Here is a 6,152-nt window from a genome sequence, read left to right on the forward strand (position 1 = left end):
TTTTTTTAAGCACAAACCAGCCCAGGGCACCTTTATTACACTCTTGTGGGCTAAGGAACCCAGGGCATGAACTCATGGGCTTAAGAATTAGCTCTTATCAAATAAAGTTAAGAAAAAAAAAACACCTATGTCAGCCTCATTCCTTTGGTCATTATAAAGCAACAGAAAACATTTAGAAGTTATTTATAAACTGTGGGAAGTTCAAGGAACATCTCTGTTCTGTGCCTTCTCTTCCCTCTCTTCTCGGGTGGTGGCAGAAGCAAGTCTTCAGGAGATGCTGCAGTAGCTGGATAATGGAGGTTTTTTCACTTTTATTTTCCATAAAAGCAAGAACAAATGAGACCTAGTGGGACTGTCCCCTTCCCCAGTAGGGACAATGACTGGCTTGGAGGTGAAGAGTCTCCTTTCGCTGGTAGGTGCGTAGTGCAGGGACAGTAGGGGAGGGTGGGCTCGCCAGCGGAAACGTCCATTGCTGACCTCACGCGCGCACACACAGGTGGTGACTCTTTTAGGCAGCATGGTTTCTGATCCTTCCTTAGGATGCAGCAGTCTTTTAAAAAAAATACTGTATAATAATAATAATATGAATTTCTCTCTCTTGTTTTTTTTGTTTTTGTTTTTGTTTTTGTTTTTCCATTTCCTTTAAGGATTAAGGTAGGAGGGGAGAGGAAGAAACAATGTCATTCATCTGTTAGGTCCTGAACAAAGAAAACTTCTGTGTGGCTGAGTCCTGCTTCCTGCAGCGTGGTGGTGGTGGGGGCGGGGGTTGGGCCACTCCTCTGAAGGGATGCAGGGCAGCACCTGCCGGGGAAAGTTGGCTTCAATCTGAAACTTTTCTGGTCTTTCTTTCAAGGAAAATAAGAAGTCGTGGATTACTGTTAGAGACTGTGAAAAGTGGAATCGTTTCTCTACTCGAGAATCATTGGGTAATTTGAAAATGATCTTGACACTTTCAGGGTCATCAAGGGAAGGCTCCGGGGGCGGGCTCTCCAACTTCCTTTCCCTTTCCTCTTGTAAATTCCGCCGCCGTCTCTCTTCTGTCAACTTCTGCTGTTGCACCTCCTCCTCCTTCCGCTGCTTCCGCTCCCGCTCCTCTCTTTTCTTCCCTTCTTTCTCCTGGTCAGCCCTGACAGAGGCCAGATAGGTCTCCTCCTGCTATTGTCTCAACACCTGGGTCTGGTTTCGTTCTTCCCTTTCAAGGCGTTCTGACACCAGGTAAGTCTGGTTTGCATCCATGATAAATGTCAGCTGGTTAATGAGGTCATCGGGTTGAATGAGGCCTTCTAGCCGTCCCACCACAGTCATTCTCCTATCCTTCAGCATAATCATGGCCAGGAATGGGTTGGTGTTCTCTCGTAAAGCCTGTGAGACCCTATATCCCTCAGGTTTATTTGTGGAGCATGTCCAGAAGAGCATCCTAGTGTTTATTAGGGAAATAACTTCAGGTGCACAGTGTGTGTTGCGACAGAACTCATCAGAGTCCTGGTGATCATCTCCATGCAGATAAACCAAAAGGAAGCGAAGCTCCCGCTTGGCATCATTAAGTGCCTGGCTGTACGTTCCCTGGTAGAAGACAGGGTGTGCCCTCCCGTATTTCTCTTCAAAAGAGTGCATAAATGAAACAATGTCCCCAATGGGGTCAGTGACCCGGCTGCGAGGGTCAGGCCGTATAAAACGAAGAGCAAACCTAAATATATCAAGTAATGTGTAATAGGTAAACCGGAATGGAAGCATTTTCAAGTAATAACCCCATCCAAGCAGCCCCCTTGGTTGTGGTCTCTAGACAATATAACTGTAGATCCTGTGGTCAGCTGTACTAACTTGCAGGGGTCGGGATGGAGGTGGGTTGAAAACACTTGGTACACCTTCTTGCTCATGCAATTGGTCCTTTACAGCAGCCTCTATGTTCCAGTTATGCTGTTCCAAGGTATGGCGACATTGATCCATAGATTCTATGCCAGTCAGATCCTGAAACTGCAGCAGCTTCTCTGTCTGCTCCTGGGTTAGATCCCGCTCCTCAGGTGCCACCACTTTGCTGCCTCCTCTAGGCTTCTGACCCGTGGGCACCATCACCCCTATACCACATCTTCTTTATCCATTCATCTGTTGATGGACACCTTGGCTCTTTCCATAGTTTGGCTACTGTGGACGTTGCTGCTATAAACATTGGGGTGCCCATACCCCTTCGGATCACTATATTTTTATCTTTGTGGTAAATACCCAGTAGTACAATTGCTGGGTTGTAGGGTAGCTCTATTTTCAACCTTTTAAGGAACCTCCATACTGTTTTCCAGAATGACTGCACAAGCTTGCATTCCCACCAACAGTGTAAGAAGGTTCCCCTTTCTCTGCCTCCTTGCCAATATCTGTCGTTTCCTGACTTGTTAATTTTAGCCATTCTGACTGGTGTGACGTGGTATCTCATTGAGGTTTTGATTTGGATTTCCCTGATGCTGAGTGATGTTGAACACTTTTTCATGTGTCTGTTGGCCATTTGGATGTTCTCTTTCCAGAAATGTCTGTTCATGTCTTCTGCCCATTTCTTGATTGGATTATTTGTTCTTTGGGTGTTGAGTTTAATAAGTTCTTTATAGATTTTGGATACTAGCCCTTTATCTGATATGTCATTTGCAAATATCTTCTCACATTCTGTAGGTTGTCTTTTGGTTTTGTCGACTGTTTCCTTTGCTGTGCAAAAGCTTTTTATCTTGATGAAATCCCAATGTTCATTTTGGCCCTTGCTTCCCTTGCCTTTGGCGCTGTGTTTAGGAAGAAGTTGCTGTGGCTGAGGTCGAAGAGGTTGCAGCCTGTGTTCTCCTCAAGGATTTTGATGGATTCCTGTCTCACATTTAGGTCTTTCATCCATTTTGAGTCTATTTTTGTGTGTGGTATAAGGAAATGGTCTAGCTAGTTTCATTCTTCTGCATGTGGCTGTCCAATTTTCCCAACACCATTTGTTGAAGAGACTGCCTTTTTTCCATTGGACATTCTTTCCTGCTCTGTCAAAGATTAGTTGACCATAGAGTTGAGGGTCCATTTCTGGGCTCTCTATTCTGTTCCATATCTATGTGTCTGTTTTTGTGCCAGTACCATACTGTCTTGATGATTGCAGCTTTGTAATAGAGCTTGAAGTCCAGAATTGGGATGCCACTGGCTTTGCTTTTCTTTTTCAACATTCTGGCTATTCGGGGTCTTTTCTGGTTCCATACGAATTTTGGGATTATTTCTTCCATTTCTTTGAAAAAAGTGGATGGTATTTTGATAGGGATTGCATTAAATATGTAGATTACTCTAGGTAGCATAGACATTTTCACAATATTTGTTCTTCCAATCCATGAACATGGAACATTTTTCCATTTCTTTGTGTCTTCCTCAATTTCTTCCATGAGTATTCTATATAAACTCACAATTATTCTTGGTGCTATGCTAGATTTTGTACCCAAAAAAGACATAAGTGCATATGTTGCATCAGTTGGAGGCTTACATTTAAATGGGCAACATTGAGTGGATAAACACATACAAGATTTAGCACAATAAGAACTAAACTAGTTAGTGAATGGACTAATGTAATTCCAGCATACAAAAGTGCAGAGCAAATGCATATCAAGGGTGAGAAATGGGAGCGTGGGAAGAGAGAGGATAGAGAGCACCCAGGTAGAGAAAGTGTTAGAAGATATCAGGATTTATTGTTGCCTAAAAATAACATCGTAAAAAGTGTGCAAAATAGACTATCACATGTATGAAAAAGTTTATCTATACATTGCTTTTCTTGTATATATTTTAAAATATCTCTGAAAGGATACACAAAATCCTATAACATTGGTTGTTTGCAGAAGTGGGAATGGGTGGGTTGGAATGGGAACAGAGAGGGAGAAAGATTGCTTACTGTATACACTTTTAAATTGTTAAAAATTTGGATTATGTAAATTATCTATTTAAAAGTTTAAAAAATTAAGCTTAAAAAGTTAATGGGTCAGAAAAAAATTTCCAGAATATTTATAATATTAAATAGGAAAAACAGGCATGAATGCATACACATACATCAAAAGAATTTTGTACCAAAAGAGGGAAAGATGGTGGCAGAATAGGAGGAGGCTAGGCTTGCCTAGTCCCACGAATACAACTATAACTATCATATCATCCAAAATACCCCAGAAATCAATCTGAAGATGGGCAAAACAAACTCCACAATGAAAGTTTGAGTAGAAGCCACATTGAAGGAAGTAAGTGTGCAGACATGACTTGGGAGACAAACAGATTGTGCTCACTGTGGTGGGGAAGGAGCTACAGTCACAGAGAAGGGTGAGAGACAGACTCTCACACAGGGGAATGCACAGGGAAAACAAATCCCCATAGCAATTGGCTTGGAAAGCAAAAGGACCTGAATTTTGTGAGTTCTTTCAACGAGTGGGGTTTAAAGCCTGGAGTTTTAAAGGTCAGTGTGCTTGGCTCTGGGATAGCTCAGAGGACATTGGGGCTGCTTTTGGAGAAGAGGCAGGGCAAACAGCCTGCAGACTTACAGTATGGAAACAGAGATCTGAAGAGCTCCTGCGGCACACAGTGAGAGGTTAGTTGTTCATCTCAGAGCATGTCCCAGAGAGGCAGCATTTATGGAGAAACCCCTCCAGAAACAAAGGAACTGGCAGGTACCATTTCACACACACACACACACACACACACACACACACACACACCTCCCCCATGCACACCACCCCCATTGGCCTCTCAGCATTAGCACAGAGTCACATGGGAACCAGCACAACACCCACACTTGTTACCTAAGTTGCTTACACCAAGACTCATGGCCCACACTTCAGTGGAACTACCCTTTCCAGTCATGTTCACCTCAGTCCCAGCATAGTGTTTCCTCTCCCCCAGAAGACTGGTCCAAACCCGTACCAACATTGCACCACTTTCAGGCCAGGGATCACACACTGCCGACAACAGGCAAAGAGAGCCTCTGCAGATGACTATCCTGAAAAATAAAGCAACCAGGACACAACAGGAAAGCACACACAACACAAATTGGAGACACCCCAGGAAGTGCCAGGCCCTGGGGAAGAGGGGACCCTAAACTGCAGGGTGCTATAGGACCTCTTCTTTATAAAGCCATTACCCTCAAGAACAGGAGACATAGCTGACTTTCCTAACACAGAGAAACAGGCACAGAGACTTAGACAAAATGACAAGACAAGGGAATTTGTCCCAGATGAATGAACAGGACAAGGCCACAGCCAGAGATTTAAGTGAAATAGATATACGTAACATGTCTGGTGGAAAATTTAAAGCAATGGTCATAAGGATACTCACTGGACTTGAGAAAGAAGTGGAGGACATCAATGAGACCATTAACACAGAGGTAAGGAATAACATAGCAGAGATAAAAGTTTCAATAAACAAAATGACAAACACACTTGATGGAATGAACTGCAGGTTGGAAGAAGCAGAGGAATGAATTAGTGACCTAGAAGACAGAGTAATGGAAAGTAATCAACCTGAAAAAAAGAATTATGCAAAATGAGAATATACTTAGGGAACTCAGTGACTACAGCAAACATAATAACATTCGTACAATAGGAGTCCCAGAAGAAGAGAGAAAAGGGGGCAGATAATTTATTTAAAGAAATAATACCTGGGGACACCTGGGTGTCTCAGTTGGTTAAGCATCTGCCTTCAGCTCAGGTCATGATCTCAGGGTCCTGGATCAAGCCCCTTGGCTTCTCCCTCTCCCTCTGCCTCCCCCCTCCTGCTCGTGCACTCTCTCTCTCTCCCTCTCTTTCTCAAATAAATAAGTAAAAACTTAAAAAAAAAAAAAGAAAGAAAGAATACCTGAAAACTTCCCTAATCTAGGAAAGGAGACAGATATCCAGATTCAGGAAGCACAGAAAACCCCCAACAAAATCAACAAAATCAGATCCATACCAAGACATATTGTAATTAAAATGGCAAAATATAATAAAAAATATTAAAAGCAACAAGACAAAACCAGACAGTCACATACAAAGGAAAGTCCAAAAGTTATCGGCAGATTTTCAGCAGAAATTTTCCAAGCCAGAAAGGAGTGACATGATACATTCAAAGTGCTAAATGGGAAAAACCTGCAGCCAAGAATACTCTATATAGCAAGGCTATCACTGAGAATAGAAGGACAG

The 6,152-nt window shown here is 42.8% G+C and overlaps 1 pseudogene; it reads right to left on the reverse strand.

Moving 5' to 3' along the window:
* Positions 1-680: 680 nt before the first annotated feature.
* Positions 681-2,070, reverse strand: LOC114208187 (FAS-associated factor 2 pseudogene; annotated as a pseudogene).
* Positions 2,071-6,152: the final 4,082 nt, after the last annotated feature.

Source organism: Eumetopias jubatus, unplaced genomic scaffold (genome assembly GCF_037043125.1).
Source record: "Eumetopias jubatus isolate StellerSeaLion01/CBP00866 unplaced genomic scaffold, mEumJub1_p1.0 scaffold_2, whole genome shotgun sequence".
In the NCBI taxonomy this organism is placed as follows: Eukaryota; Metazoa; Chordata; class Mammalia; order Carnivora; family Otariidae; genus Eumetopias; species Eumetopias jubatus.